Genomic DNA, 11,572 nt, shown 5'->3' on the forward strand with positions numbered 1-11,572 from the left:
TTTCTTGTGTTGTTGGAAGAGAGGTTGTTTGCTGTGACCAGTGTGTCTCTTGGCAAAACTCTGTTAGCCTTTGCCCTGCTTCGTTTTGTACTCTAAGACCGAATTTGCCTGTTACTCCAGGTATCTCTTGACTTCTCACTTTTGCATTCCAGGCCCCCATAATGAAACGGACATCTTTGTTGGGTGTTAGTTCTAGAAGGTCTTGTAGGTCTTCATAGAACTGTTCAACTTCAGCTTCTTCAGCATTACTGCTTGAGGCATAGACTTGGATTACTGTATATTGAATGGTTTGCCTTGGAAACGAACAGAGATCATTCTGTCATTTTTGAGATTGCATCCAAGTACTGTATTTTGGACTCTTTTGTTGACTATGATGGCCACTCCATTTCTTCTAAGGGATTCTTGCCCACAGTAGTCGATATAATGGTCATCTGAGTTAAATTCACCCATTCCATTCCATTTTAATTTGCTCTTTCCTAAAATGTTGATGTTCCCTCTTGCCATCTCCTGTTTGACCACTTCCAATTTGCCTTGATTCATGGACCTAACATTCCAGGTTCCTATGCAATATTGCTCTTTACAGCACTGGACTTTACTTCCATCACCAGTCACATCCACAACTGCGTGTTGTTTTTGCTTTGGCTCTGTCTCTTCATTCTTTCTGGAGTTATTTCTCCACCAATCTCCAGTAGCATATTAGGCACCTACTGACCTGGGGAGTTCATCTTTCAGTGTCCTACCTTTTGCCTTTTCATATTGTTCATGGGGCTCTTGAGCCAGGAATACTGAAGTGGTTTGCGTTTCCCTTCTTCAGTGGACCACGTTTCGTAGAACTCTCCACCATGACACGTCAGTCTTGGGTGGCCCTTCAATGCATGACTCATAGTTTCATTGAGTTAGACAAGGCTGTGGTTCATGTGATCACTTTGGTTAGTTTTCTGTGATTTTGGTTTTCATTCTGTCTGCCCTCTGATGGATCAGGATAGCTGGCTTATGGAATCTTCCTGATGGGAGAGACTGACTGAGGAGGAAACTGGGTCTTCTTCTGATGGGCAGGGCCATGATCAGTAAATATTTAATCCAGTTTTCTATTGATGAGCTGGGTTGTGTTCCCTCCCTGTTGTTTGACCTGAAGCCAAACTAAAGTGGAAGTAATGAAAATAATGGTGACCCCCTTCAAAAGGTCCTGTGCAGGTGTGCCTCACTAAGTGCCTCCAACCCTGCAGTAGTCCACCGCTGACCCACGCCTCTGCTGGAAACTCGGACACAGGTGAGTCTATACCTTAGGAAGAAACATTTTGCTCAGCCAAGGTGGAAGTAGGCAACCTTCTATTTGTGGGACCTAGAATGGACTAGGCCAAGGTTGAATTCTTAGCTAACCTTGATTCTTAGAGATAAACATTCTTTCATTTTTAACTTTCTATTTCATTTAAGCAAAACTGCTGGAGACTTCAGAAGCACTCAGCAGGCCTCAAGACTGTTGATGCATTTTAAGGTTTTGTTGAGTACTTTAAACTGCAATTAATTATACGTCAATGTTCAAAAATTGTACAACAGTATTTTTAAAATATTTGTATAAACAGATATGTAACTTGCATTATATTTTCTATGGTGTGTACATTCTTAAAATCTCACTACAGTTTTCAAGGTTTCACCTATGACATTAATGTCAACTTACCTATAATGTTTACACTTGAAAAACTGTAAATAGACCATCTAATTTTATGGTGGTTATCCTCACCTTATTCATGAACAAGATTCCTTAAATGTTGCAAGATTATTTTATTAACTAGTAAGAGAATCAGGATTAGAACCAGACAAAAATATCAGTCTTTTTCCTAAGCCACACTTATTTTCTTTCCACATCATTTATAATATGGGGAAAATTGGGAAATAAATGTCCTTAAGTACTTATCACACCATATTGTAAATCTCTCTTTCTTATCCATTGTCCCACTACCCTACAGGGTCTTTGAAAATGCAGTTTTTGTTCCTGGGTCTATCATACTTGACACCTGCTGCTGCTGCTGCTGCTGCTGCTGCTGCTGCTGCTGCTGCTGCTGCTGCTGCTAAGTTGCTTCAGTCATGTCCGACTCTGTGTGACCCCATAGACAGCAGCCCACTAGGCTCCTCCGTCCATGGGATTTTCCAGGCAAGAGTGGAGTGGGGTGCCATTGCCACCTACTCATTACTAAACTAACAAGTTAAAAATTGAAAATACCATAAGGGTAAAATTGTTCCAAAACTATAAAATATCAAAGCTCTTCATCTGGCTAGCACCATGTCATAAACTATAAAACATTATTTATGTATTTTTAAACTTGAAACTAATTAATAAACTTCCTGAATTGGCAGCATGAAATCAAGTTATTTCTCTTATATTTTCATTGCTTACATTATGTATATGTATACATAAAAACAGGAAAAAGTATTTACTGGAGAATATATTTAAACAGAAAAGAGCTATAAATCTTTGAAGTATCTTAAGAAATTTTCATTTTCACACTTTTCCTCTCTTTTTTTTTCATGAATACAGTATCTCAAGATTAGATAGAAAAGCACAGATAATCCAAAGATAGTCTCTCTACTCTCTCAATGTGCACTGACAACGATGCCAAGGAATATGGAAGAAATAGAATCTTCCTGCTTATAAATCAACTCAATTTCAAGTAATTTTTAAAGAGATTACTAGATAGAGGAATCAGTGCTCTCCAGGTCAAATTTCTTTAACTGGAATTGAATTAGATCAGAACAGAATTTGAAATACCATTAACAGCTTTCTATGACTTAGACTGTATTGGCATAATATTTATCTTTTTAAGGAGGAAAAAATAGGACCTGGTAAAATTTATTTAAACAATTATTGAGAAAACTGTCCTTTGGGGTATCTTTGTAACTGAAAGTGGTAATGCTGATTGCAATGCCTCCACATGCCAGGCATGGCTGCCTTTATGGGGCTAGCTCCCGAAGGGGAGTTCAGAAGGGTGTTCCAGGTCAGAGCTCCCTGCAGAAAAGGCTGAGACTACTTGTCACCACTGCACTGAAATCCTGGTCACTCTTTCTTGCTTCCCTCCCTTCACAAAAGGTGCTATTTCCAGGGTCCATTCCCCAAAACTTCCTGATCTCTGAGTTTGTTATAGGTAGCAGTGCTATAATACCTACTAAGCCACATACTCTTCCCACTGGTAATACAGTTCTCTCAGCACTCTAGAAAAAAATGGTTTGCCTTGTTGGAAGCCCAATAAGACTCTGAAAAAACATTGCATTTTCCAGCAAGCTTGAGGCAGACAGTAAAGGTTACCTAAGCATTTTGGCAAAAACCAACAAAAATATTTCATTAGTATTGACACTGTTGTCAGCGTGTCAGGGATTTGCTTTATAACATTTTGAAATTAAGCAACTATGGAAAAGTTTTGAGAGCGTCTTTGAAGAGACTAATAAATGCAGAGCAACAGCATACTCAGGAGATTATATGTAAACTTGCTGAAGATACTGTTCATCAAGCTTAGGTACTACAGGAAGACAATTGCCCAAATACTTTAGAGATTCTTATTAGTGAAAATACTCTTTAATTTTCGGTGACTTATAAATTTGCTCTTATTATGTAGAAAATATTCCATAACATTAAGTAAAATGCTACATATCTGAGGCTTCATTTTCATAAGAGATTCATTACATACACATACAAATGGAAATAATTTGGCTATTTCTTTCCAACAAATTTAGGACCCTATCAACTCAGCACCAAACAATTAATTGTAGCATCAGTCTTTCTCCAGATAGACTCCAAGAGGTAGGACTCACTGGGAATGTCCTGGAAGGAAATGAGACAATGGACTGTTCATGGTGCCGGTATCTTTATGCAAGAAAATAGACCCCCCCAAAAAAATTGCTTTGGATCCAACTACTGCCTTGTCATAGGTCCCATTTCTAGTTCTTCTTCCCTTGTTCTCAACATCCTGACTCCACCACAGTGGAATTTACCTATATTTATCATGTGCTGACTGACTGTAGAAGTTAAGCTCTTACCCTCCCACACAGACTTAGAGATAGATCATCATCTAACATTGATGATTACTTTTCAGAGGGATGGCTCCTTGAGAAAGATACTCCTGGGTTCCAAAACTGGAAAGAGGCTGGGAGAAGATTTACACCTCAAAGAAACAAAATAATTTATAACTGCAAGCTTTCTAGAGTAAAAGTTCTAAGCAAAGGGAGGTCAGGAGCTGATAGAAAGAAACCTAACTAAAGTTTAGTCAAGTTGAGGGGGAAATTAAGGCCATTTTGGTCAGTAAATAGAAAGAAGAATGTGACAAAAAGGGCTGCAAGTTGCAATGGCACATGAAGTAAATGTTGGTATAAAGCAAGGACAATTTATGGAGACTTTATATTAAAATCATGAGGTTGCTCTTGTAATTCTCTTACCAACAACTGAGTAATTCTTTAGAGTGATTTCTAAAAGATGGTTTGGATGAAACTGTTTGAAAAAAAGGCAGGTAGAGGTCAAAGTTGACCATTATAGGTTGTAATAGAGTTCAACCAGAGAAACAAAACAAGTAGGGGATATATATTGATGGATTTATTGTAAAAAACTGTTTTATGGAATTTGAGAGGCTGAGTAGGCAAGTCTAAAATCTATACGGTATACTGTTATAAGGAAGGAGAGGCTAGAAATTGAGGCATGAGTTAAAGTTGCTATATACCTGCAGAATTTCTTCTTTCAAAAAACCTCAGTACTGCTCTTAAAGCCTCTCAGTTGATTACAGCAGACCACCTTGATTACCTAGGATAGTCTTCCCTACTCAATTGATTATGAATGTTAATCACATCTACAAGGTACCTTCACAACACCACCAAAATTAGTGTTTGAATGAATAACAGGACTACAGCCTAGCCAAGCTGACATAATAAACCCACCAGCACATGGATTGAATTGAGGCATTATCAGAGAGATGCAACAAAGGAATTAACATCCCCAGTCAAAACAAAATGATTAGACATAAGGGTGTAATTGGTTTGTGTACTTAGAAAAGTTACAATATTTCAATCAGCTTTTGAATTTTAGAGGATATATACTACATGGTTTTCATTGATTGCAGGGCTTTATTCTCTAGAAAAAAAATGTATACATACAATACTATAATATATAATATTATGCCTAAGCTATATTATGCCTAACAAATATTATAATTTTTATATGTAATTTTAAAAATGTTTATTTACACAAATCTTCAGAGTAACCTAAATGTTCAGCATTTTATAATGTTCTGATATATACCTTAATTACAGAAAACTACAGTATATTTACACAAAAACCTGATTATAAAAATTAAGAATGAGAAGTTACTAAAGCATCATTGGAAAATTATATCCAACTTTCATTGTAGAAGAGCATTCAAAACTACTGAGCATTTTACAAGTGAATTAAATATAGATGTTTTATATTTATTCTTTCATAACAATGAATTACTTTATCATTTCTTAATCATATTACAAATTTTTCATAAAACTGACTAAAATATGTCTATTCTCATGATTTTTTATTTATTTTGCATATTTGGTTTTTCCAGTATGCATTTAAGATTTTGAGACATAAAAGTATAGTTGAATTGAGATTCTTTCACTTTTATATATGTCTTTAAATATAAGAACTAAAAGTTATTAGAATAAAGATAATGAAAAGAAAAATAATGTCTGTATCCAAGAATTCCTCTTCCTTCTCTCAGTCTATATTGCTCCAATGTCCTCCCTAAGGCTCATAAACTTCTGTTCAGCACTGACACCAGTGACTAGCTATTAGCAAATAAAACACTGAGATGTTATTTAATTAAATGCCCTTAGCATTCAAGAAGTGTTACCCTGCATCTCTCAGCCTTTACTGTCTACTTCAGTATTCTTATCCTACTCATTCAAAATTGAATATTTCATGTTAGGTTTTAGTTAATCCGATTCTTTCCTATTCTTGCCTAGATGTGAAAATTGCCATTTGTTATGAGTTAGGGTCCATTCTAAAGGAGATCAGTCCTGGGTGTTCTTTGGAAGGACTGATGCTAAAGCTGATTCCAATACTCTGGCCACCTCATGCGAAGAGTTGACTCATTGGAAAAGACTCTGATGCTGGGAGGGATTGGGGGCAGGAGGAGAAGGGGACAACAGAGGATGAGATGGCTGGATGGCATCACTGACTCGATGGACGTAGGTTTGAGTGAACTCTGGGAGTTGGTGATGGACAGGGAGGCCTGGCGTGCTGCGATTCATGGGGTCGCAAAGAGTCGGACACGACTGAGCAACTGAAATGAACTGAACTGAACTGAAGGTGAAAGTGGTTACATTTCTTATAAACAGAATTGGCACTTCTGTTAAGTGTTGCTTCCAGCAAGCTCCTTTCTTTTCATTTCCAGTGTATATTCTTTAGTCCAAAGCATTGCTAACCCCCAAGTTGTGCATGGGGCAGCAGGAGTGAAAAGCAACATACACAAATTCCACTCATACTTAAGAGAATGGTAAGAGGCTCCTGTGACTGGAGATAGGATGAGAAAGAGTAGAGTCGCATAAGATACAAGCAGTAAAGAAGAGGACAGAGGACGACACAGATAGCTGTGAAGCTGAGGTTGCATTCATTCTGATGTGCTAATTCATTGGAAGATTGCCAGTGAAACCTAGGAAATTTATCTGAATCACTTTAAACCTCTCAGAGGAAATGTGCTATAAAAATTCAAGACATGTTGCCATTATTAAAGCTATTATTGCTAACATTTCTCATTATGAACACAAAGTCAGAAAAGGAAAAAGGGCTGGTAAAGAAATAAGACAGATAATGGAGAGGAAGGCTGGCAATTATTATTCAGATAAGTAATGAATTTGGTAATATCTAATCTATATAGTGACAATGGGTCTGTTACAATCTTTCTCAGATTGTGAGAAATAACAAGTTTTTACCTAAATGTAGGTGTTTTAAATAAGTAACTACCTCAAAGTCTTAAATATTAAGTTTAGCTCTCATAAGATCTGTGTAACAACATTCTACTGATCAGTTTGGGCTGCCGTAACAAAATACTATAGAATGGTGCTTTAAACAACAGAAATTTATTTCCCACAGTTCTGAAGACTGTGACTCCAAAATCAAGATGCCTGCAAGACAGGTTTCATTCTGAAGTCCCTTCTCTTGACTTCTAGGGGGCTACAGTCTCCCTGTGTGCTCTCATAACCTCCTTTAAGGACAGAGAAAACACGTTCTCTAGTGTCCCTTCTTTTTTTTTTTTTTCTAGTGTCCCTTCTTATAAGGACACTTATTTCAACATGAGAACTCACTTTCATGACCTAACAATCCTGATTACCTCTCAAAGTCCTCATCTTTACCATCACACTGGCCTTGGGGTTTCAACACAAGAATTTGAAAAGGACACAAACATTCAGACCATAAAAATTATTATATGTTCAGTCTCTATGTAAAGAGAGCTTTAAAGGGGTACTTTAATCTGAGTGTATAAGTAAGTACAATATTTAAAAATAAAAAAAGAATCTTATGTATTTATCCAACATACCCCAAAAGAGTCACAGTGTTTAGTAGATGCTCTTCTTACTATTCAAACAAATCTGTTGATATACAAAAGTTAAGAAGAACTCAAATGTTTTGTTAAAGAACTTCATTTTGAACATCTACTTGAGTATACTTTAAACAAAAATAAAATATTTTATAAGTACAACCATACATGATGACTATATGAAGAAACAAAGACAAGGGAAGAAAAATAGTCACATTGGAGTAATTAAGTCAACAGGTTTAAGGTTTACCCAGGTAAAAATCCCTGCCCAAGTATAATTTACTTATCTACCATCAGGCCCAAGTACAATCAAACAAAAGCAGTCTAAACAAGAAAGGAAAAAAATCAATGGTAGCTAAGAACTCTGTTTTTGGTTAATGATTTGGAGAGTTCAAGTCGCTAATTTGCCTCTTCACTTTTATTTGCCTAGCAAAACATTTTCTGGTTACCAAATTAATAAAAGCTACATTATCACTCACTCAGTAAATTTCTATTTATAGGTCACCTTATATCTAAGCAGAATGTGCTTGCTCATCAAGGCGCACTTTGAAAAGCCTTGTCATAATAATAAGAGAGGCAGTGAATCAATTGAAAAGAGAATATGGAGTCATATAGAGTTAGATATGAATTCTACCTCAACCATTACTAACCATTTACTATATTTGAGTCCTTGGGCAAATATGTAATCTTTCTTATTCTGGCAGAATATTTGCATTTGGCCAGTCCAATAGAGTAAAGACTTAATATAAGACCTGAACTGGTGAAAGTCCTATGAGAAAACACAGAGGAAAAGTTTCTTGATATTATTCTTTATAATTCTTGGATATGACACCAAAGCCTAGGCAAAAGAAGTACAAATAAACAAGTAACACTATATCAAACTTAAAATCTTCTGGACAGTAAACAATCAACAAAACAAAAAGGTAACCTACAGAATGGGAGAAAATACTGGCAAGTTATGTATCTGATAACTATCCAAAATATATGAAGAACTCATACTAGTCAATAGCAATAGAAAGCCCAGATTTTTTAATGGGTAAACAACCTGAAAAGATTTTTCCAGAGAAAAAATACAAATGGTCAACAGATATATGAAAAGGTGCTCAATATCACAAATCATCAGAAAAACTGAAATCAAAACCATCATGAGGCATGACCTCCTCTCTGTAAGAATAGCTATTAAAAAAAAGACAAATGACACATATGCTGGTATAGAGAAAAGGGAACATTTGAGCACTGTTGGTAGAAATGTAAATTGGTACAGCCAGTAAGAAAAACAATATGGTGGGTCCTCAAAAAATTGAATAATAACTACTATACAATCTAGCAATCCCACTTCTAGGTACACTTCAAAATGATATAAAATGACTACTAAGAAGAGGTATCTACACTTCCATATTCATTACAGTATTATTCACAGTAAGCAAGATGTGGAAACTACCTAGAAATCCATTGATAGATGAATGGATAAAGAAAATGCACTACACACACACACGTGTGTGTGCATGCAGAAATATTATTCAGCCCTAAAAAAGAAGAAAATCTTGCCATCTGCAATAACATGGATGACCTTGAGGGCATTTTACTGAGTGAAATAAGTCAAACAAAGAAAGACAAACACCATACGATCTCACTTACATGTTGAATCTAAAACAAAAACAAAAAAAAAGAAGAGTTCATAGATACAGGGAATACATAGGCAGAGGGTAGGAGGTGGGTAAAATGGGTGAAGGGGGTTCAAAAGTACAAACTTAAAGCTATAAAATAAGTCATGAGACATTATACACAATATAGTAACTATTGTTAACAACACATATTTGAAAGCTGCTAAGAGAGTAAATCTTAAAACTTCTCATGACAAGAAAAAAAATTACAAATTGTGCTGATGGATGTGAACTAGACTTATTGTGATCATTTCAAGTTCACATACATTTAATCACTATGTTATACACCTGAAAACTAATGCAATATTATATGTTAATTATACAGTGGAAAGTGTTAGTTGCTCAGTCGTGTCCAACTCTTTGTAACCCCATGGACCGTAGCCCATCAGGTTCTTCTGTCCATGGGGGCTTGGATTTTCCAGACAACAAAACCGGAGTGGACTGCCATTTCCTTCTCCAGAGGATCTTCTTGAACCAGGGATTAAACCTTGTTCTCCTTATTGTGGTGATCATTTCACAGTTCATACGAATATTTAATCACTATGTTGTATACTTGAAAATTAATATAATATTATATGTTAATTATATCTCAATTTAAAAAGAGGAAATCCTTTCATATGTGGCTACGACGATTAAAATGGAGAATGTTATGCTAAGCAAAGCAAGCCAGTCACAGAAAGACAAATGATGCATGATCTCACTTACATACAGAATCTTTTAAAAAAAGTTTCAACTCATAGCGACAGAGAGTAGAATAGAGGCTACCAGAGGCTGGGGATTGGGACAGGGACAAATAGATAGGGAAAAAGTGGAGCTAATGGTGGAAGGGTGCAAACTTTGAGTTACAAGATGAATAAACTCTGGAAACTAATGTACAGCATAGTGACCATAGTTAATGTATTTTGTACTTAAAATATGTGTATATATACACATACACAAAATGTAAGTACGTGAGGTGATGCATATGTTTATCAACTTGATTGTGGTATCATTTCACAATGTATACATATATCAAAACCACATTTTATCTGTTTTTATTTGTAAATCATACCTCAATAAAGCTGGAAAGATAAACTAATTACATTTAAAATTAATCCATTAAATTCCTATTTGTTTAATGATAATTCAAAAAGATACACATACCCTAATGTTCACTGCAGCACTATTTACAATAGCCAGGACCTGGAAGCAACCTAGATGTCCATCAACCAATGAATAGATAAAGAAGTCGTGGTACATATACACAATGGAATATTACTTGGGCATTAAAAGAAACACATCTGAGTCAGTTGAAAGGAAGTGGATAAACCTAGAGCCTGTTATACAGTGTGAAGTAAGTCAGAAAGAGAAAAATCTCATATATTAACACATATATATGGAATCTAGAAAAATAGTACTGATGAATCTATTGCAGGGCAGGAATAAAGACTCAGACGTACAGGAAGGACTTGCGGACACAGCAGGGGAAGAAGAGCATGGGACAAATTGAGATAGTAGCACTGACATATACACTATCATACGTAAAATATATAACTACTGGGAACCTGCTATAGAGCACAAGGAGCTCTGTCTAGTGCTCTGTGATGACCTAAAGGGGTGGGATGGCGGGGTGAAGAGTGGGAGGGAAGCTCAAGAGGGAGGGGATATATGTATACATAAGACTGATTCACGTGGTTGTATAGCAGAAACTAACACAGCATTTTAAAACAATTATCTTCCAATTAAAACTTTTTAAAATGTATTTAAGTTCTAAACACAAAACATTTCTCATAACATTCTCCTTTTCCATATCTCCCAACACTCTCTGTTGTTAATACCTTCTCATTTTAGACATTATGTCCTCTGGCCACCTGTCCACATGTCCATGTCTGGGTTCAGTCGCCTTTCTCTCTGCTTGTACTTCTTTATATTTCCTTTTATCAACTAACTATGTATTTGTGCATATTTCCATTCCATTAGACTATAAATCCTATGTCTTATTCACCAGTAAATACTAGGCACTTAACAATTATTTGTTGAATTAATAAACAAAAATATTGCATATTTCAGAATGTCTCTTTGAAACCCTCAAAATACAGATTTTCTACTCTGTGCTTAGTTTGCAACCTTCTTTCCCCTTTATTCTTTTATGTAACTAAGCTAGATAATTTATTGCTTATTATTTCATTGAATTGTTTTACTTTTCTTGATATGGTCTGTCAAAATACACTGTCCTTTTTAAAACTAGAATTTGAATATTAGGAAGCCAGGTAAAATTGTGATAATATTGATAAATAACTTGATGATTTTCAGGTAGATGGAACAATCATCTAGATTGTGAATAGCATTTCATCTCCTATGGTCTGTGCCTAAAATAGTCTACCT

General features: G+C 35.7%; 1 long non-coding RNA gene across 1 annotated transcript; it reads left to right on the top strand.

Moving 5' to 3' along the window:
* The first annotated feature begins 1,137 nt into the window (after positions 1–1,137).
* Positions 1,138–2,357, top strand: LOC138439335 (uncharacterized). Its single transcript, XR_011256684.1, has 2 exons — positions 1,138–1,270; positions 1,968–2,357. It is a non-coding gene; the product is annotated as an uncharacterized lncRNA (long non-coding RNA).
* The last annotated feature ends 9,215 nt before the right edge of the window (positions 2,358–11,572 follow it).

This window comes from Ovis canadensis, chromosome 4 (genome assembly GCF_042477335.2).
Source record: "Ovis canadensis isolate MfBH-ARS-UI-01 breed Bighorn chromosome 4, ARS-UI_OviCan_v2, whole genome shotgun sequence".
In the NCBI taxonomy this organism is placed as follows: Eukaryota; Metazoa; Chordata; class Mammalia; order Artiodactyla; family Bovidae; genus Ovis; species Ovis canadensis.